General features: G+C 37.6%; 1 pseudogene; it reads left to right on the top strand.

Annotated features, from left to right (window-relative positions):
- The window catches only part of LOC114026570, an 89,491-nt pseudogene extending 66,975 nt beyond the window's left edge, over positions 1–22,516 (top strand).
- The last annotated feature ends 686 nt before the right edge of the window (positions 22,517–23,202 follow it).

Here is a 23,202-nt window from a genome sequence, read left to right on the forward strand (position 1 = left end):
CCTACATGAAATGATTCCTAATAATGACTCTGCCCCAAACTATTCCCTTTTCTGGGAAGCCATGGTGATGTCTATCTGTTTCTCCTATATGAAGAATCACAGATGCTCACAGTTTCTACTCTGAAGGTTCCTCAGAAGTTATTGAGGATCACAGGGCAATAGGTTTAGAGTCAGAGAGGACCTTAGATTATCTAGTCCTAAACACATCTTTTTATTTGACAGATGTAGGAAATGAGGCTCAGACTTGTCCTTGGTGACTTAGCTATTTAATGCCAGAGTCAGTAACTAAACCCAGGTTTCTTTACTGCTGGTCCAGTTTCTAAATATTAAATTCCCTAAATTGTAGAAAATACTTCTAGAATACTATATCTGAAATGTATGCCTTTCTTGAGAACTGAGAGAAGCCCTATCATCTTCTTCCACTAGCGTAAGGACATGTATGAACTTATTAGCTTAGCTAACTGGTATCTGGGAAAGCAGGAACAGGGAGAATAGACAAGATCAACTCTGAGTCAATTCCAACAGGGAGAAGGAAGTACGTGGCATAGACAATAGCCAGGAGACATGCTAGGATACTAACAGAAGATGGTAGATATGGGTGATGGACTATACTGACATAGGCCTGGGTAGCACTGGGGCAATATGATAGGCTAAGGAAGGCCTTAAAGAACAAGGAATTTGGATTGGCTACTAGAGTATGTGTGTGCATGTGCATATTTGTGTGTGTGTGTGTGTGTATGTGTGTGTGCATGTGTGTGTGGGGGTGTATTGAGGGGGAGGGTTGGAAGCTAATGAGAAAGAGGGGAGTAGGTTGTTACCTAAGAGAGACCTGGGGAAAGGAAGAAGCATTCTACATACTTTAGAACTTTTCTTTCCTTAAATTATGGGTGATTTATTTCTGTGCTTCTTGGTGGTTTCATGATTTTTATTTTTTTTTCATGATTTTTAAAACAAGAATTTCTTTGTAGTTCCAGCCTTCCTTCAATAAGTTTCCAATGGGCTCAGATCATCCCTTAATAAAAGTCCTTTTTATTGGATCAAATAATTGATGATATTAAAGCCATCCATACCCAGAGTGCTTCCAGTAAAACAGAAAATCAATGTGTTCTGCTTGAACAGCTCCTTTCATACCAGCTTTTAAAAACTGGCAATATAGGATTTTAAAAGAGGAAAACAAAAACAAATAAATAAACAAACAAAACCACAACAATGCAAGCCTGGAGATGGCTCAAGAATCACATCCAATGAATTTCAGGAGTCCCTATAGAAGAAGGAATGTTGATTCTCTCCATAATTCATTTAAACAAATGGGGAGGTATCTAATCCAATGAAATGAGACAGTGAATTTATTGAACTCTTTCTACTAAGTGTCTAAGACCATGCTAAGTACTGTCAAACATTATCTCAGGATATAATTTTGTTTCCTTTTCATTTATTCAACAGATTTTTATTGAGCACCTACGCTGAGTAAGGCCCTGTTGGGACTCATAATAATGTAGGGTACTCCCCCACTCACAGCTTACAGTGTAGTTGAGGGGAACTTACTTAAGAGTCAGGAAGTCAGTCGGGAGCCATTAAGTGACTGCTTCTAAAAACTATAATTCACAAATAAGAATTAAATGGGAAGACACATGGCATTTTGGATAGAGGCAAGAATAAGCATAAAGATATGAATGTGAAAATGAACATTAATATGTGGGGTTCAGGGGTGCAACTGTCCTAATAAGAATAAAGAATTCTTGTTCATTCAAAATAGGAAATAATGTTGGCTAGGCAGGGTTGTGCCAGATTACAGATGACCTTGAAAACCAAGCAGAGGATAATAAATTAGGTTAGAGCAGACAAATGTCCAATGAATGTTGGCAATACAGTCAGGTTATCTAACCCAAAAATGAAATGGACTTCTGAATTAGGATGCTAGAATTCAGAAATGGGAAAGGACCTTAGAGGTCACCCAATTCAACCAGCACTTTCCTTTATAGATAAGGAAACTGAGGGTCCAAGAAGCTTAGGGACTTGCCCAACCAAGTTCACAGAGGTAGTTAAGGGCCAAAGTCAGGATTTGAACAGAGGTCCTGACTCCAAATTGAGTGATAGTAGTTTAAACAAAAGCAGGAAATACCTGAAACTTAAGAAGTGAATGTAATAACAACAACAATAGCAAACATTTATATAGTACCTACTATCTCATTGAATCCTCACAGCAACTCTGGAAGTAGGTATTATTACCATGCTCATTTTATAGATGAAGAAATTGAAACAAAAAGAAGTTAAGTGACTTGCCCCGGGTTATACAGATATTAAGTATCTGAGACTGGATTCAAACTCAGGTCCTCCTGACTCCAGGCCTAGCACTCTGTCCACCGTGCCACTTAGCTGACCACTGTCAGAAGCACAGTGTACCCTTATGCCATACTAGATTATTAGATGAATATAACACTGACTCCAAGTTATTTGGCTAAATGATCCTGGTCTGTAGGACTCCAGGATTTTTCTTTAGGTTCTTTCAGTTTAGAATGGGCTTACATGGGAAATAGGAAAAGACATGAGCCAAGGCCACATGAAGCCACAGAGCTCCTCACTGGATAGGACATTTTACTGGTGGTTATATTGCCTTGTCTTTTAAGTAATGCATAGGGAGTTCTGTTCTGCTGATGCCAAGAACTTTCAGTGGAATGAGTTCCTTAAAAGAAGTTATGTCTGCTTCTCAAACCTAGAGTATACACATTACCAAGATAAGTTTGAAATTGAATCTCATTTAAGTAATCAAAACATCTCAGATGATTCACATCCCATCACTACTGTGAAATACTCAAGACACAAATAGCTGCTTATAGATATAAAGCAGCATTTCTCTGATTTAAAAGTCCCTTCTAGAATCTAGCTGAACAGGACTTCCCTAACTGGAGCCTTGGTTGTTCAGTCCCTCATTCTCTTAGCCCTAGAAGTATTGAGTTTCATATCATGTACTTTTTTTTCCCTGAGAGCAGAATTAATTATTTCTGAAGTATGAAATGCAACAACTGGGGCAATCAACTTGTCAGAGCACAGATTAACTACTTCTGGCTTAGAATCCTTTTAATCTCCTTTCTTGATGGGGACTCAAGCAGGTTAACTGTTTTATGATTCAATGTAATATGTACATAACCTTGAATAAGAGACTCTCATGGCACAAGAGATCTCTCTAGTACAGGCAAGTGTCTTACTGTTTTGAAATAGATTGCTGCCCTTGGAATCTGGAAGACCAGGGTTTGAAATAGGCCTCTGACTGTTAGCTGTTTCATCATGGTGGAAAAAAAATTTAACCTCTCTGAATCTTAATTTGCTCATTTGTGAAAGGGACATATGTACACAACACACACATGTATAATGCAATCCATATATGTAAGAATGCATATGTACATATATACACACACATGTGCATATACCTATACACACATGCATGTGCAGTGTACATATGTACATGTATATATACATATATACACATGCACAGATATGTATATATATACATATGTTTATGTGTATATTTGTGTGTATATCTATATCTATAGATTTTTTTTAATCACAGACCTGTACAGTAGTACTTAACTGAGGCTCAAATGACACATTATACATACAAAACATTTTTCAAATCTTAATATGTGGCACAACAGAAAGAGTGCTAGCTTCAGATCAGAGAACCTGGGTTCAAATCCCACCTCTGCCAACTCCTATTGTAAGGGTAGGGTTCCACCCTCTTCCCCTACCCACTCAGTATAATCAGAGAATGGACCAGTCAATCAATATGCCCAGAAATGTAATTATTAGATATAAAGTAGTTGCTAAGGAATTTTCCTATAACCCCACAACAAATAGGTGAATGGGTCCTTAATGATACTTATATGTACATATCTAGGTATGTTGCATATTGGTAGTAAAGGTATATTACACATGAGTAAAGTATATTAACATATACTACATAGTATATTTATACTACATATGAGGAGGCTAGGTTGCACAGTGGATAGAACCTCTGGGCCTGGAAATCAGAAAGAACTGATTTCAAATCTAGCCTCAGAAACTTACTAGCTGTGTGACTGTGGGCAAATGTCTTAACCTGTTTGCCTCATTTCCTCAAAGGGTTCTGTGAGGATCAAATGACATATAATATGTAAGCACTTAGCATAGTGCCTGGTACATGGCAGGTACTATATAAATGCTTATTCTCTTTGTTTCTCTATGTGATCTTGGATAAGTCACAACCTCTCTAGGTGTTTGTTTCCTCATCTGTAAAGTTAGTAAATTGGAGACAATGACCTGTAAAGTCCTTTCAAGCTATAATTCTGTATTCCTATAATCCTAATCAATCAACAACCATTTATGTGCTTACTTACTAATGTGCCAGGCACTGGTTCTTGGGCACTGGGGGAGAAAAAAAGACAAAACAAACAGACAAACAAGACCCAGTCCTTGTATGTCTTCAATGAACTTAAGTCCTATTGGGGAGAAAAAAATGTAATATATAAGTATACACAAAATTTGTAAAAGGTAATTTTTTAGGGGATGAGGAGTATAGAGATATTAGCAACAGGAAGATCTCCTGTGTGAGAAGTGGTGATTTGAGTTGAGCTTTCCAAGAAAACTGGGGATCCTAAGAGGCAGGTGTGAGGAGAAAAGGCATTCCAAGATTGACACATTATGCAAAGGCACAGAAATGTGTGAGGAAGGGACAGCCAAGAAGGCCAATCTGGCTGTACAGGAAGGGGAGTAACATAAAATAAACCTGCCAAGTTAGGTTGGAGCCAGGCTGTGAAGGATTTTAAATACCAAACAAAAGAGTCTGAATTTGATCCCAAAGTAATAGGGAGCCATTGGGTTTTGATAAGTGGGGAGTGGCATGGTCAGATTTATGTTTTAGGAACGTCACTTTGGAGTAAAATATCATCATCATCATTGTTCCCCACCTGAGAAAATTGGGAAAATCTTTGCATGGTCCTGCATAATATATTGGCCAACTGTCTTACTACAAAAATATTGGTTACAATATTACGGAAGATATTGTTGTTGTTTGTTTGTCCTTCCTTCAAAAGAAGAGGACCAATGACATCAGGAAGGTGATGTGTTGACTTACAAGTGAATAGGATTTAAGTGAGGCAGGGTTGTGCAAAGTCACCAGCCTCACTCTCTCCTCCAGAGCCATCTGGGTCCAGTGGCAAGATATAAATTAGGCCAACTGAGACCAGGGAAAGATTTTAGCTTAAAAAAGGAAAAAGTCTCCTACTACATCCGGGGCCATTACAGAAGAAAATATATTGAAAGACCAAGGAAGACGAAGCAGGATCCATGAAGGGACTATATACAGTTTCCAATAACCCTAAGTATTTATAAATCCCCAGTTACACTGTCCCAAACACGAGGTATCCTGTGGCTGAGCTGTTTCTTCCATGAGTGCTGCTGTTCACTCCTTGCGGTTTCTACTGTTTGTAGCTGGCTCCCTGGGCAACCTCTCATGTGCCTCTAATTCTTCTCTCACCGGGTATTTTCAGGTATTATTTTTCTGTCATCTGGGCTTATCAGCTCTCAGCATTGCGTTTTAATAAGGTAAGGGAAACAAATCGAGAACTTTGTCATTTGAGGCCATCTCCACTAACAAGACCTGGCAGGAAATCCTCAAGAGTCCTCCTTATCTAGGGGGTCTTTACTGCTTCTTTCTCCCTGCAGATCTTGGTCACTAGACACAGTTTATATTACCACTGAAATTTCTTTCCAGCCAGTCCTGAAGCCTTAGCCAGAAACTCAGTCTCCTCTCCTGCTCCACTTTCAAGAGATTGTTCAGCACCCACTCCAGATTCAGGAATAACTCAGCTCAGGATGGGTGTCCTACAGCCAAGGTAACATTCCTTTTTTCCCTACCTCCCATTCCATCTAGAAAACACTCCTTTCCCCAATTCCCCAGTTTTAGCATATAGGTGGGATTACTCAAATTCCCTAAGGCTCTCAGCTAGTTCTGCTATTTATCTGCCCAGTAACCTATGTGGGGGCCATAACCTAAAGACTCAGGTCTTTAGCAGGTCCTAAGGCACGTAGGCCCCCGGGCATCTGCTCTTTTAAATCTTCTGGGGAGACAGGAAAAATCCCAGACCAAGTTTATATATGCTCGAGTGAAATATAACCAGACAGTTTCATAGACTGAATTAGAACATTTCCCTTCTGAGCAATGCCTTTTGATTTTAGGACTGCTCAAAAGAACTGGTTGGTGATCTTTATCATTGATCAAACTTTTTTTTTTAGTCTTGGCTATTGTTTTTTTTTTCTTGTTTATTTTTCACATGAAACTGAAAATCTATTATTTACAATTTGCTATTCCACATATATATACATATATAAAGTTCATATATAATAAATGTCTTTTTTCTTCACCCCTCCCTCCATGGCTGTCATTAGACACAAATACATACGTACATATGTATATCTACATCTATCTATCTATCTACGTCTACATATATATATATATATATATATACACACACACATATGTAAGATTTTTGCTTCAATTGGTTTACTATTCATTGGATTTTTCAGCTTCTTTGGAACTGATTGAAACCATTTTGGTCTTGTTCATTATCTATATTGGATATAAAGATAAAGGAGCTCTTTGAGGGTGGGAGGCTTAATGGAGGAGGTGACATTTGATTTGAGCTTTAAAAGATGCAGGGGTGAGAGAAGGGAAGAGTGAATCCCAGGCATGGGGTACAGTGGGCAAAGGAGCAGAGGTGGGAGGTGGAGTGTCTTGTGTGAGGAATAGACCAGTTTGTCTGGACCATTACATACATGAAGGGGAGTGATGTGTAATAAATACAGAAAGGTAGGTTGGAGCCAAACATGAAAGACTTTCCCAGTCAAACAGAAGAGTCTGTATTTGACCCTAGAGGCAATGGGGAATCTCTGGAGCTTCTTGAGCAGGGGAGTAACATAGTTAATTCCATGCTATAGGATTACCACTCTACTATGTGGAAAAATCTATTGAAGAGGGAAAGATACTGGAGGCAGGCTATTGCAATAATCCTGGGGAGAGATGATGACGGCCTGATCTAGGGTAATAGCCATGTGAGTGGAGAAAAAAAAGGATGAATTTGAGAGATGTTGCAGAAATAGACCCAAGAAGAAACAATTGATTGGATGTAAGAAGAGGTATTAGGAAGAAAACAAAAGTGAGGAAGATTCTGGCTGGGAATGGGGGTGACTAAAAGGACAGAAATAGAAGTTGAGTGGGTTCTGGGGGGGAAAACATAATGTCTTCTGTCTTTAGTATGGTGAGTTTGAGACACCAATGGGACATCTATCCAGTTGGAAATGTCCAATAGATAATTGGTGATAGAAGACTGGAGCTAAGGGGAAGGAGTAAAACTGAATATATAGATCTGGGAGTCATCTGCAGAGAGATGATAATTGAACCTATGAGAAGTGAAAATATCACTATGAGCTTATAAAGAAAGAACGCTCAGAAAATAGGTATTGCTGCTATTATATTCATTGGGTTTTGTTTTTATTTTGTTTTGTTTTGCCTAGACATGATTTAATCGATCAACCAATAAACATATATTAAGTGCCTACTATGTGCCAGGCACTATGCTAAATGCTGGGGAGTCCTTGACCTCAAGAAGTTTGCAATCTAATGGGGGAGACAACAAGCAAACAAAAATACACACACACACATACACACACACACACACACATACACACACACACACATACACAGTGTGCTCTCATCAGAGAAGGTGCTGTGCTACATGAGCAAAGCAGAATTGAAGTAGCTCAAAAAAAAATGTGAGAATCCACCCCAAAAGTACACATGGACTATTTGCACCCGACCTGTGGTAGAGCATTCTGAGCTTGTATTGGTTGGATCAGCCACAGTGGGACACACTGTAACTTGACTCTAGCATAATGATGTCATTTTGGTCTTCTTCAAGAATGAAGGACAACAACAAACTCACATATCTCAAGCTATAGACAGTATAATTACGAAATAATTAATTACTCTGTTTGGGTAACTACCAGTGTGGAAACTCATTCCTCTGATATAGACCAGCAATTCATCTGTTACTTAGCATCTTGGAGAATTTCTTAGGACAATAAAAAGTTAAGTGACTTGCTCACAGTTACACAACCAATAAACGTCAGAGGTAAGAACCCAGGTCTTTCTTACTCTAAGGCTGACTTTCGATCCATGATGCCATGATGACTTGTTTTTTCATGACTGAACTTTAGAGACGGTAAATTAATTGGCTATTGTCACATAATTGTCAGAGGCTGGGTTCAAATCCAATTCTTCCTGACTCCAAGTCCAGAACTTCTTTTTCTAAGCCATGATGTCTCTCTGTACTTAAGCTATTGATCAATTATCTAGAACCTTGGCTAGTTTCATTTGATTCTGTCTGGTTTCAGAGTTTTGCCTTAAGCTATTCACTATTTTTTGAGCTAAAAGATTTGGGAAAAGATTTTAAAGACTTTAATGAGTTTGACCAACTGTACCAATAAATTACTAAACTATGGGGCAGGAGAAGGACCACATGCAACAAATATTTAGACTCCATTTAGTCAGTAATTAAAAGAGAAACCAAATAATGCTTATTTAGTTAAGGTTTCAACTAATTATCAAAAGTTTTAGGCTATAATAATTTGATTCAGTCCACATAATTTGCAGAAGTTTGTATCCCATTACTTATCAAGAAAACTGAATTATAATTCAAATTTTGGCTCTGATGCTACCAACTGTGATTTTTTCTAGCAATTTACTGAGTTTTAGAATCTCAGGAGTGGAAGGAATCTCAGAGGTCATCTAGTTCGACTCCACTTGAACACTAATGACACCCCTCCCCCCAACCCCAGCATCACTGAAACAGGTGATCATCAAACTTTTAGGTAAAGACTTTCAGACAGAATATTCTACTTTTAGATGGCTTTGGTTGCCAGAGAGCTCCCCCCCCTCCACACACACCCCTATATAGAGAGACTGGTAGAGTGACTATAAAGAGGTCACACTGTAATTTGTTGCTAGAGGGAAATAATGTAAAAATCATCAGCTTTTTCAAACTAGCCAAGCTCTTTTGATTTGCAATCAATACGTCTTATGATGCAGGGTGGTAGCTAAGTTTCTTCATCAGTTTTATTTGTCTTTTTTCTTTGAGGAAGCAGAGCCCTGGAAATACTTGTCCCCGGCAAGGAGAATATTGTAAGTACCAGGAATTAAAATGGATTCTTGAGCATGAATCATACAGGAATTGATATTAGGGAGTCAGATGAGATGGAAGAAGAGAGGGGAGTTCAAAGAGCAGAGGTAATCAAGGAATAGAGCTTGAGCATCTACTTTTTATGGTAGAGCATCTATTACCTTTTATGGTATATCTTGACTGAGAGGAAGAGATTCCTAACCATTGCCTGAAAGAATTTTGGTATCTGCTTTAGTGGGGAAGCTTACTAACTAACTATAGCCCTATGTTCCACCGGTGTGGTGGTGGACAGAGTAAAATATGGTCCTAAAGATAGTGTCTCAGTTGAAGACTAGCTGAGGTGCAGTGAGAGGCTGAAAAACCTGGTTGAAACTTTGTAGCCCTCTCCTCTAGGAGAGGGTCTTATTAACTTATTTACTATTTCCCAGTATAGATAGTGAATATAGTGTTAGGTGACCCTGAATAACTCTTCAAATATTGAAGAAACCTCTCTTACTACCCCTAAGTCTTCTCTTCTGTAGGTTAAACATCTACAGATCCTTCAACTGACTTTCTCTTACATAAGACACAAGACCTTTTACCTTTACCAGAAAGGTTTCGCTTTTCTGAATGCTCTCCAGCTTATTAATGTCCTTTCTAAAATATGTCCATAAGTGAACACAGTATTTCAGATGTGGTTGGATCAGAGCACAGTATAGGAGGATTATTAATACTCATTCTTGAAAGTGAATCCTCTTTTAATGCAATTTTGTTAGTTTTCTCAGCTGCCATATCACATTGTTAACTTCTATCAAATTTGCAGTCCACCCAAGCTGTCAAAGCTTTTTGAAAAGATAGGCTGTCTCACCATGCCTCTCCCAACTTGTACTTATAAAGTTGATTTTTTAAAGCAGGTTATAAAATTTTACACTTATTTCTATTCAGTTCCATCATCAAAAAGGACATTTGCCTTTCTCCAATTTTGTGATACCAATTGCATTCTCTGCAGTCTTCCAAAATCACTGACAGTGAGGCAGAAATCACATCTCCCAGTTTTTACATAGGTCATCTGGGCCAGGTTAACATGAAGTAATCATGGGAAATTAGACATTCTCTAAGAAGAGTACCTATTTTTTATATCAACTTCCTATTAGCCCCATTAGTTGTATCCTTTTTAATCCAAAAATTTGTCTCCTTGGCAGACAACAGAAGCAAAGTGAGAATTGAGTAGTTTGTCTTTCTTTCTCTTTTCAGTTATCATCATGTCATACAACCCAAGCAGCTGGCCTGTCCCTTCTTTGATTACCTTCCTTCCCCTAACATAGCTTTAAATATAAGATCCGTCTTTTTAGTTAAACTTAACTTTCCATTCTAGCTTCAGCTAATTCTGGACTTTAGTACTCCTGATGTTACTTTTAAGACAATAGGATTTTGATTTTGTATCCATCCTGTTACCTGCCTTTGCTACCATCTTCTAAGTCTGTCTTTTTAAAATTGAAGTTGGTTGTTGAATTCCATGGTGAGTTCTCTGGGCTGGTAAGTTCCATAATGGACTAGTCAAGAGCACTCTCAGGAAAAGGTGACTTAAGATAATAGAAGTTCCTCTTAAGCAGACATTCTACAACCACAAAAAGAGGAATGAGTGGTAAGAGCAGAAATATTTTAAAGAGATTCTTCCTTGAAATAAAGATAATAACCTCCAATATCCATTCCTTTAAAAAATATTGGAAGAAAGAAAAGGATCAGAAAAGGGATAAAGCCATTATGTATGGATGAAATTACAATAATGGATGATAGGAAAAGGGCAAAGCTGTTCAATTTTCACTTTGCTACTGTTCTCTTTGACAAGGATAATGGATATTGGAGACTATGATATTTATTTTGGGGAAGAATCTTGATGAAAAGAAAAATAATATCAATTTCGTAACAATTAGAGCCATTCATATGTGATATAGGCTATGACAGGCATGGTGCTCCCCTGTTAAAGGTCTGCATTTGAAAGTTTTATGACTTGTTGAGTATATTGTAGATGGAATTCTTTTTTTTTTCAGGTATAGGTTGTATTTCATGGCACCTAAGGTCCTGAGGCTCTTGAATTCTGCATTTTTTTTCCTAGCTGTCATCATCATTATTATTTTTTATCATTATGGATAGAAGGTACCTTTTATTTATTTTTATAGTATTTTTCCAATTATGTATAAAGACAATCTTTCGCATTAATTTTTAAAAAATTTTGATTTCCAAATTTTTCTCCTTCCTTCCCCTTTTCCTAAAACAGTAAGCAATTTGATATAGGTTATATTATATTTGCAATCATAATAAAACATATTTCCATAGTAGTCATGTAATGAAAGAAGAAACAGACCAAAAGGGAAAACACACACATACACACATACACACACAAATTAACAAAAGTGAAAATAGTATGTTTCGATATGTATTCAGAGTTCTTTAGTGTTTTTTCTGGATATAGACAGTATTTTTCATCATTGGATCATTGTATTGCTGAGAAGAGGTAAGTCATTCATAGTTGATCATCACACAATGTTGCTGTTACTGTGTACTATGTTCTCCTGGTTCTGCTCATTTCACTTTGCACTGGTTTCACCTTGCATTAGTTCATAAACATCTTTCCAGGTTTTTTTCTGAAATTTGCTTGCTCACCATTTCTTATTGCACAATAGTATTCCATTCTATTCATAAACCACAGCTTGTTCAGCCATTCCCCAATTGATGGGCATCCTCTCAATTTCTCATTTTTTTCTACCACAAAAAGACTTGCTATAAATATAAACATTTTGTGATCCTGTTAGAAGTACCTCATTCATCCACTCTAATATCTGGGGTTTTTTTTGTTTGTTTTGTTTTGTTTTGTTCTGTTTGTTTGTTTTTTCTTTTTTTTGAGAAGTCCTATAAGAGAACCAAAGATAATGTTTTCAGTTAAGGTTCTAATGGCTAAATTGTTTTTCCTTCTAAATAACAAGTCACATTTATATAGTACTTTAAAAAGTTCTTTCCCACATATGATAAATATTGTAAGTATTATTATTTCCATTTTAAAGATGAGGAAACAGAGACATGGAAGCCTTGACTATTATTAGGTAACTAGGTGGAACATGAATAGTGTTGGACTTGGAGTTAGGAACACTTTAGTTCAAATCCTGCCTTAGACACAAATTGTGTGACCCTGAGCAAATCACTTAACCTCTCTCAGCCTCAGTTTCTTTGTTTGTAAAAAAAGGGGATAATAATAGTAACTATTTCATAATAATAGAGTCAGTGTGAGGATCAACTGAGGAGAGACTTGCAGGCAAGGGCAACATTGGTTTAAAATACAAATTCATTTTCAAAACACTTTAGAGGAATGTGGTGAAAGATTAGCTTACGGAGATCAGCTGAAGGGACCAGGGATGTTTAGTTTGGAGAAGAGAAGACTCAGGGATGAGTGGTAGTTATCTTTTATTTGAAGGATTATCATGTGGAAGAAAGATTAGACCTGTTCTATTTGGCTGAATGTGGCAGAACTATAAGCATTGGGTAGAAATTGCAAAGAGCCAAATATAAGCTTGATATCGGGTGGGGGCGGAAATCTCAATTTTACAACAACTATAGCTACCTAAAATTGGAATGGATTGTCTCAGAAAGTAATGGGTTACACTTGACTGAAGATCTTCAAGCAGATGCTGAATGAGTGCTCGTTGGTAATATCATAGTGAGGATTTCTTTTCAGGTATGTGCTTCACTAAATGTTTGAGGGAGCTTCCAGCTCTAAAATTCTGTTTCTGTGAATTCACATCAACTCATAACAGTGTAAAATAGTGGAGGCAAAAGCAAGTTTGTATGAAGGTTGGCATGGAATCTGGCTGTACTATATGGCCCAAAGGATATTCATATATGAAACTGGCAATAGGACAGCAAGAAGAAAATAGAATATATTTGTTAGCATTTCTACAATGATCTATTTTTGTCATCAACAAAATGGAACCACCACATTTGAAATCTAACACCTTAGGTTTCACTGTCTTCTCTGAAGAAGTAGAAATGGCATTTATGACTACATAGAGTTGGAAGAGAAACAGGGTGTAATAGGGTATATACAGAGAAAATAGCTGATGGAGGTGACACAGTCTTGAAAATATTGATCAGTTGATATATCAGTTGATAGCCCTGGGAAGAAGAGCCACCAAAAGAATCTATAAAAGGAGCACAAAGAAATGTTTAATACTTAAAAGGGTGATCTTAGGGAAACCAATAACTACTGACTGTTTTACTTTCTTTCTCATCTATATAAAAATCTTTATGAGATTTACATGAGTATTAAGGGTATGATTGATGAAAATATGAGAATGAAATAGTTTTAGTCTTCTGCAATGTTTTTCTACAGCAGATTCCATCATTATAATTGACCAATTGACTAAACAGGACATCACTGAGTTTATTGTTGGTTGATGATTTCATCCATATACCTGCCAAAGATGATGGGCTCATGAAGAAACTGACTGCAAATGGTGAATTTCACTCTTTAGCTCTTTTCTTCTATCCCAGAGTTTCATTCTGAGGTACATCTCATTAAAAATTTTATGACTAGCTTGTGTCTAGGTTTCCCCCAAAGCAGATAACATATTCCTTCTCTTACATGGTATAGTGAATAGAATGTTAAACTTGGAGTTAGGAGGACTCTGCTTTTGATAATGTGTTACCATGGACAAACTACTTAGCTTTTATGGGCCTCAGTTTCTTCACCTGTAAAATGAGGGAAAGGGTGGTTTAGATGGAACATCACTTACAGCTCCAGATACATGATCATAATATCACGTACTACATGGGTCTTAGTTATGGGATAGCTTTTATTTCTTCCTTCACAGAAAATGTGTAAGATGAAAAGGACTCCCCATAGTTCATGAATAAATAAAAAAACAAATCACTTAAATAGTCTATTAGAAACCCTACCTAATAGTAAGAATTGGAAGTAAAGTATATGTCCTTCAATTGGCAATGTCTAAGCACACTGCGATACATCAATGTGATGAAATATTTCTGTGCTATAAGACACCATGAACATGATGAATACAGAGAAATGTGGGAAGACTTATATGAACAAATGCAAACTGAAGTATGCAGAACCAGGAAAACAATATACACAATAACTACAACAATGAAAATGAAAAGAACATCTCTGAATTCTATGAAAAAATCAACAAAAATTTATTAAGCATCTACTATGTGCCAGGCATTGTGCTAAGCACCAGGGATACAAAGAGAGGCAAAAGACAATCCCTGCCCTTAAGGAGCTCAAAAATGTTATTGGGGAGAAAATATGCACCCAAATATATACAAAACAAGCTATATACAGGATAAATAGGAAATAATTAACAGAGTGAAGGCACTACAATTAAGAGAAGTTGGGAAAAGCTTCCAGTAAAAGATAAAATTTTAGTTGGAACTTAAAGGAAGCCAGGGAAGTCATTAGGCGGAGATGAGGAGGGAGAGCATTCCAGGCATGGAGAAAAGTCAGAGAAAACGCCCAGAACTGAGATATGGAGTATCTTGTTCTTGGAACAGCTAGGAGCCCAGTGTCACTAGATCAAAGAGTACATGTAGGGGAGTAAGGTGTAAGGAAACTGCAAAGATAAGATGGAATTAGGTTATGAAGGACTTTGAATATCAACAGAGCAGTTTGTATTTGATCCTCCATGTTATGAGCAGCCAATATAGCTTATTGAGTAAGGGAATGATGTAATCAGACCTTACCTTTTGGAAAATCATTTTAGTAGCTGAATGGAGGATGAATTGGCATGGGGAGAGACTTCAGGAAAGCTGACCCACTAGCAAGCTATAGCCAAGTATGAGGTAATAAGGACCTACATCAAATGGTGGCACTGTCAGAGGAGACAAGGGGGTATAGTTGAGGGATACTGCAGAAAAGAAATCAACAGACCTTGGCAACAGCTTGAATATGGGGGAGGTGAGAGATAGTGAGGAGTCCAGGATGACTTCTAGTTTGCAAGCCTCAAGGACTCAGAGGATGGTGCTGTCCTCTATAGTATATATAATACCAAGCTTGGCTGCAAAGAATAGATATGATAAGATACTATTCCTACTTCTTTGCAGCAGCAGCTAAGTAGCACAGTGGATAGAACACCAGCCCTGGAGTCAAAAAGACCTGAATTCAAATCTGGTCTCAGACACCCTAACTGTGCAAGCCACTTAACCCTGTTTGCCTCAGTTTCCTCATCGTAAAATGAGCCAGAGAAGGAAATGGAAAACCACTCCAATATCTTTGCCAAGAAAACCTCAAATGGGGTCACAAACAGTCAGATGTGATTGAACAACAAACTTCTTTGCAGGGGTATAGGATTATAGTTTTGTAATACTCCCTACAACATCAGGTTTGGTTTTTTTTGATATGTTGATTAGTTTTGTGGAACTTTCTTTTTTTTTATTTCTTTCTCTTTTCTTTCTTATAAGGGATGCCTTTCTGGGAGGTGGTGGGGGAAGGGATACAGTGGGAAATGTAAATGAAGTTAAAAGCTAAATATATAAATAGAAAGCTATTAAAAGGACTTCCTCTAAAAGTAAAGATACCTTTTACTTCAGGGGTCTTTTGAGCAAATATGCCCCATTCACCTTGAATCAGTAGTGTCTAATCAACTCACAGCACTGTTCCTGTCATGGAGGATTGGCAAGGTTCAGATCTTCTAGGCGTGTTTGCCTTGATTGCTTTAGTTTCAGGATGGCAATCTGAGGAGAATCCAGTTCTCTTTTTCTGAAAAGCATACTATTGAGGAGCTCTTCCTCTGGGAAGCCAGTGTCTAACTCTGACTCAGGAGCTCTGGATCACTTAGGGATGCTAGAACTCACAAACTCTTGAATTCAGGTTTACCCAGCTAAACCCTCAAAGTGAGAAATGTCTATTCTCAGGATCACTGGTCTTTGACCTGTGTTCAACAAAGGAAACAAAGAAACAAAAAATAAAGAAAGTCAGGAGCTGGAAGTGTAGGGACTTTCAGTCATTTACCATGTTATTACTTCAAATTGCCATTTTCTTTTCCTAGCTGGGGAGAGGGAATCTCTTCCTATCTTTGCTGTGCTCTGGTCTAGAAGACCAAAATAGATATAGAAAAAATAAGGATGGGGGGATGGGAATGGTTAGTGAAGGGGAGGAGGAAGGAAGATGATAATCCATCTCCTAGTTCTCTTTCACAGACCATAGAGGAGGCTTCTCTTCTGAAAAATCAACTATTCTGAGCCTAAGTAAAGTGTAAGAAACAGTGTGGTAATAATGGATAGGATTCTTTGGAGTCAGGAAGACTGAGGTTCGAATTTTATATCAGAAACTTACTACTTGAATGACCTTGGGCAAACCACTTAATCCCTTTTCTAAATCTGCTTCCTAGGGAGGTGCCCTTTATTTGTCCACAGTGTTATTCATATCATGTAATTTCACCAAGTTGACTAGAGGTAAATATCAAACCATTCAGGGATTTCCCCTTCTATTACACTACAAAAATGTGTTTGACTTAGTAGAGCAACATGTAGCCTTGAAGGCTTTCTTTTAACAAAGAGTCTGTTAGGAATATATTAAAATTATACAAGATTCGTTGGCAAATGCTCCCGTCATTCTCTTTAGTGATCCCCTCTGATTATTATTGGCAGATAAGTCATATTAAGTGGTAGGATCTGAACACAAGTCTCCCTGGCTCCAAGTCCAGTCCTCCATACTGTGAAAAGAATTGTTCTCTTGCGGTATGCTGACTAGGTACTGTTTCTAATCACAAATCAATGACTCAGAAATAGGAGAGAAAAAAAATTTAGTCTACTATGCTTAGAGCACAAGCAGCACTGAACATTTATCAGTCAACCCATGAACCCTGAGCATCAGTTAGTTATAAGCTTACATTATATAGGTTTTGGTTACATAAGCAGGATGGGTACAATGGAACTTCAAGAGCAATAAGGGAAGATAATGATTTACACACATCAAAGAACAAATGGCGAACACTGGAACTAGAGTTGATATTTCAAGCTTGATTTTGCGGACTCTAGCTAGTTACCTGCCATGCTCCTCTTAAGTAAATGGAGGTAAGAAACTTAAGTCAAAAATTCACTTATCACAATTCATTATACCAGAGGTATCAAACATACAGCCCTATGGGCAGTATGCCTAAACTAGATTAAAGTGCAATTGAGAAATATTTTAAAATAAATAAAAATACAGTAAAACATAGATAATATTAATATGTGGTTTTCTAAGTCAACATGCATCTGCAGGGATCCTTATGTAGGGTTAGTGACCCATTTCTGTTTGAGTTCAACACCATTGAACTACAGCATTTTACTAGGCTTTTTTTTTTTTGGAGTGCTTGTAATGGTCCCAAAATTTTCACCTTATGTACAAATAAATATCTTATTAACTATTGTTTTCCTGGTATTCTGGGCCATACCCCTGACTTAGGCTAGTCAAGTAATTCAGGCTCAGATTATAATTTAATGTGGTATTCATGAACCATAAGATACATTAAAAAACAACTTTTTTGTTAACAAGGAATAAAATATTAAAGGATAAAATGTTAAAAAATAAAAATGTCCATGGTTTGTCTCTTTCTTTCTCCTTCCTTTTTTCTTCCTTCCTTCTTTCCTTCCTTCCTTCTTCCTTCCTTTCTTCCTTCCTTTTCTTTCCTTCCTTCTTTCCTTCCTTTCTTTCTTCTTCTTTCTTTTTTTCTTTTTCAGGTAGAACAGCTACTTTTTAAAAAATTAATAAATTTATTTATTTTTAGTTTTCAACATTTACTTCCACAAGATTTTGAGTTCCAAATTTTCACCCCATCTTGCCCCTCCCCCCACCCCAAGACGGCATGCATTTTGAATACCCCTTCCCCTAATCTTCCTTCCCTTCTATTTCTCTCCCCCTTCTCTTATCCCCTTCCCCTTCAGTTTTCCTGTAGGGCAGGATAGATTTCTATACCCCATTTCCTGTATTTCTTATTTCCCAGTTGCAAATGAAAACATTTTTTTTAACATGTGTTTTTAAAACTTTGGGTTCCAAATTTTCTCCCTTCCTCTCTCCCCACCCACCCTCATTGAAAAGACAAGCAACTCAATATAGGTTATACATGTGCAGTTATGCAAAATACTTCCATAGCAGACATGCTGTGAAAAATGAACTCTATTTCCCTTCATCCTATCCTGCCCCCCCATTTATTCTATTCTTTCTTTTGACCCTGTCCCTCCTCAGAAGGATTTGCTTCTGATTACCCCCTTTCCCAATCTGCCCTCCTCTCTATCATCCCCCTGCTCTCTTACCCACTTCCCCCCAATTTTCCTGTAGGGTAAGACAGATTTCCATACCCAATTCAGTGTGTATATTATTCCCTCCTTAAGTCAAATACTATGAGAATAAGATTCCCTCATTCCCTCTCACCTTCCCCATTTCCCCTCCACTGTAAGCACCTTTTCTTTTCTGTAAAACAGCTACTTTTCCTCTTGCTTTGCATTCAACAAGGCAGCTGGGCCATTGTATTCCTGGAAGGGAGTAAAAATTCCACTAAAGCCTTTGACATCCACTCTTCCCTGACTGGGCCTTTTAAGCTTCACACTGCAAGGAAGTCAAACAGTCTCCCTGCCCCCTTAAAGGACCAGTCTTGTCTACACAAAATTGATGCCATCCTTACCACAACTGATAATTATATATGTTGAGGATTTTGTAATATCACAATCCCTGAAGAATAGGTTTTGGGTAACCCATTCAACACAGAGAGATGTATAGTGGATATAAGCAGATGACAGCATATTTTCAACAATGACCTATATATGAGAAGTGGTATAAAGGATGACCTTCACGAAACGTATTAAGACAAGGAGGTGGGTCAGTGATGGAGGGAGGATAAAGACACTCTATGTGATTCACTGGTACCCACAAAATCTAAAAGACATCTAAAGGAGAGGTCAACATTTTTTTGTGTGTCATGAATTCCTTTGGCAGTCTTCCCTTCTGAAAGGGAATTCTCCTTCTGGACTAAATATTTTTTAATGCATAAAATAAACATATAATATTAAAAAGGAAAACAATTATATTTAAGTAAAGATAAAATGTTTTTCCCATCCGGACCCCTTGAAATTATCCATAGGCTCCTTGAAGGTCTTTGTGCGCAGGTTAAGAACACCAGACCCTCTTCCCTTGAGCTGGGTTACGTAATTATTCAAAATGGTGACGTCTTCACTTAATCCAAAGAACCCCATAAAATAATGCAAACCAAAGGGTTCAAATCTCTTAAACTCCTTCAAGAAAATCTGTGAAGCTGCTCATACTGTCAAAGGCTTGCATATCCAAAAGCTACCCAATATTTGAAAGATGTCATATTAAAGAAGCAATTTGTTCTTTTCCATTTAGGTTGCTCAAAAGAAAAAGATATCTCCAAAGAAACTAAAGAAACAAAAACTTAGGGTACAGGAATAAATGTAACATCGACATGCAAGTAAAAATGGGAGGATGACATTTTTATAGAAAAAAAAAAATCTTGACCTAAAGTAAGATTTTCAGCATGTTGAATATATCCTCTATGGATGGTCTATTGGGGGCCAAGGGAAAAAATCACACAGAATGAGAAGGCCTGGGTGGGTTGCAATCCATATTACTGTAAGGTATACCCTCATCAATGAGATCATGGATTTATTGTATATTGGAAGCCATATTGTTAAATATATTTCTCTACATTTATCCTAACATTTATAAGGACCATGCTTCTAGCCTACAATACCTAATGCTCAGAACTCTGCCAATGTTTATAAATATGAAGTGAATTATGTTGAATTGAATTGAATCAAGTTCTTCCTGAAAATCAAAAGACTTCACTTCAGTTCCTAATTTTGCCAATGACTTAATGTAGAACTTGTGAAAAGTAATTTTTTTACTTTATGTGAAAAAGGGTTCTAGGATGAGATACTAATGAGCTATATGACCTCAGACCTAAATTTTCACATTTGTGAAATAATAGTGGTGGACTGGTTGTTCTCTAAGGTACTTCCAGCTCTAATAACTTTTGACATGATTCTTACATGAAAAACTTAATTAGGTTCATCCTTTAAAAGTTCCATTCATAAATAAAATAGAGGTGTGGTGAAGTGGGTAGATAGAACACTGGGCCTAGAGTCAGGAAGACTAGAGCTCAAATCCAACCTCAGGTACTTATTAGCTATGTGACTCTGGGCAAGTCAAGTTAACTTTGCTTGCCTCAGTTTCCTCATCTGGAAAATGAGCTGGAAAAGGAAATGGCAAAACTACTCCAGTATCTTTGCCAAGAACACCTCAAATGGGATCACAAAGTCACACGTGACTCAAAAATGACTGAACAACAACAACAACATATGTACTGAATTCAGTTCAATGAACTTTTAAGGAGATAACTATTAGGTATAAGGCAGTGATATAGGTGATACAAAGACCAAAAGCACAATTTTTGACCTCAGGGAGCTTATATCCATTCTGCTTTGGGGGATGCAACAGGCACATAGATAAGCATAGAACAAAGAATATTGAGGAGAGAAAACATACTAAAAGCAGGGGATTAGGGAAGACTTCACAGAAGAGGTAACACTTTAGTTGAGTCTTGAAGGAACATAAGTATACTGAGAATTAGGATGAGGAGGCAATGGTATAAATGTATTGTTGTATTAAAAAGTTGTCTATACTCACTAAATAAAGCTTTCTGGTTCTCACTGACATTATCTCTGATCCTATGTTTTTATGATCCAACTGGCTATGGGAGCTATTATATACATAGCAGGTGCTCAATAAAAAATTGTTGAATTAAGTAATGAACACATTTATATGTATACAAATGAGCCATCCTGGCTATAGAACCAGCCTCAAAACTATGAGGACTTGAGTTCAAATCCACCCTCTACACTTATTGGCTGTTTGACCCTTGACAAGTCACTTAACTGCTAAGTGCTCTAGGACACTCTCTAAAACTATAACTTTCTCAGAGGGTACCAAATGGCATTCATTAGTACAGGGAGTTTCCTTATCTGGGGGTTCCTTTTACCAATGAAATTACAGGCCCAGTATCTGTTTCCTATATACAAAGTATTCCCAAAAGTATATTGGGCTAAGATTTTGGGACACCCTATATATGTATGTGTATACATAGTTTATCTCCCCCTCCCCCTCACTGTATCACTACCTTGTCGTAGTGGAAGAACTTGAGTGAAGATATACCCAACTGAATGCAGAATTCCAGATAATAGCAAGGAGAGATAAGAAGGTTTTCTTAAATGAGCTGTGCAAAGAAAATAGAAGAAAACAATAGAATGGAAAAGAAAAGTGATCTCTTAAAAATATTGAAGTTGTCAAGGGAACATTTCATGAAAAAAATGGGCATGATAAAAGACAAAAATCTTTGGGACTTAACAGAAGTAGAGGCTATTAAAAAGAGGTGGCAAGAATATACAGAAAAACTATACAAGAATGCTTGGTATGGTTACTAATATAGAGCCAGACAGCCTGAAGAATGAAGTCAAATGGGCCTTAGGAAGCATTGCTAACAATAAGGCTACTGAAGGTGATGGAATTCCAGATAAGCTATTTAAAATCCTAAAAGATGATGCTGTTAAATTGTAGTACTCAATATGTCAGCAAATTTAGATAACACAACATTAGTCACTGTATTGGAAAAGATCAGTTTACACTGCAATCTTAAAGAATGGCTATGGCAAAGAATGTTCAAATTATTGAACAATTGCACTCATTTCACATGCCAGCAAGGGTAAGCTTAAAATTTTGCAAACTAGCTTTTCCCCTACCTGGCCACGTGGAGCCCTCACGATACCTGGAGTCATGGTGAAGGATGTGAACCAGCAGAAGTTCGTCTGGGCCCTGGCCACCTTCCTGAAAAAGTCAAGGAAGCTGAAAGTCCTTGAATGAGTGGACACAGTCAAGCTGGCCAAACATAAGGCGCTGGCGCCCTACGATGAGAACAGGTTCTACACCCAGGCAACTTCCACGGCCCATCACCTGTACCTATGAGGCGGTGCCAGTGTCGGATCTGTGACCAAGATCTAAGGCAGGCGCCAGCGCAATGGTATCATGCCTAGTCACTTTAGCAGATGCTCCAAGAGCATGCCTGAAGGGTCCTGCAAGCCCTGAAAGGCCTCAAGATGGTGGAGAAGGACCAGGATGGGGCCCAGAAGCTGACACCTCAGGGGCAGAGAGACTGGGACAGAATAGCTGGACAGGTGGCAGCTGCCAACAAGAAACATTAGGGCAAACCACACCAGATTCATTAATAAATTGCCTTGTTCATAAAAAAATGCAAACTAGGCTTTAGCAATGTGACCCAAGAATTACCAGAAAAGCAGGTTGGTATTCGAAGAGGCAAAGGAAGTAGAAACCAAATTGCCAACATTTGCTAGCTTGTGGAGAAAGCAAGGGAGTTCCAGAAAAAACATCTACTTCTGCTTCATTCACTACACTAAAGCCTTTGACTATGTAGATTACAACAAAATGTGGCAAGTTCTCAAAGAGATGAGAATACCTAGGTCATCTTGCTTATTACCTAAGGAACCTGTATGTGGGTCAAGAAGCAACAGTTAGAACTGAACATGGAACAACTTATTGGTTTAAGATTGAAAAAAGGAGTATGACAAGGCTGTATATTGTCAACTTATTTAACTTATAAGAAGAATACATCATGTCAAATCCCAGGCTGGATGAATCAAAACTGGAATTAAGTTTGCCAGGAGAAATATCAACAATCTCAGATGTGCAGATTTTACCATTCTGATGGCAGAAAGTGAAGAGGAATTAAGAAGTGTCTTGGTGAGAGTGAAAAGGAAAGTATAAAAGCTGACTTGAAGTTTAACATAAAAAACAAAAACAAACAAACAAACAAACAAAAAAAAAAACTATGATCTTGGCAACTGGTCTCATTGCCTCCTGGTAAATAGAGAGAGAAGATGTGGAAGCAGTGTCAGATTTTATATTCTTGGCCTCAAGATCATTTCAGATGATAAC

Source organism: Vombatus ursinus, unplaced genomic scaffold (genome assembly GCF_900497805.2).
Source record: "Vombatus ursinus unplaced genomic scaffold, bare-nosed wombat genome assembly UNPS02014841.1, whole genome shotgun sequence".
NCBI classification, from domain to species: domain Eukaryota; kingdom Metazoa; phylum Chordata; class Mammalia; order Diprotodontia; family Vombatidae; genus Vombatus; species Vombatus ursinus.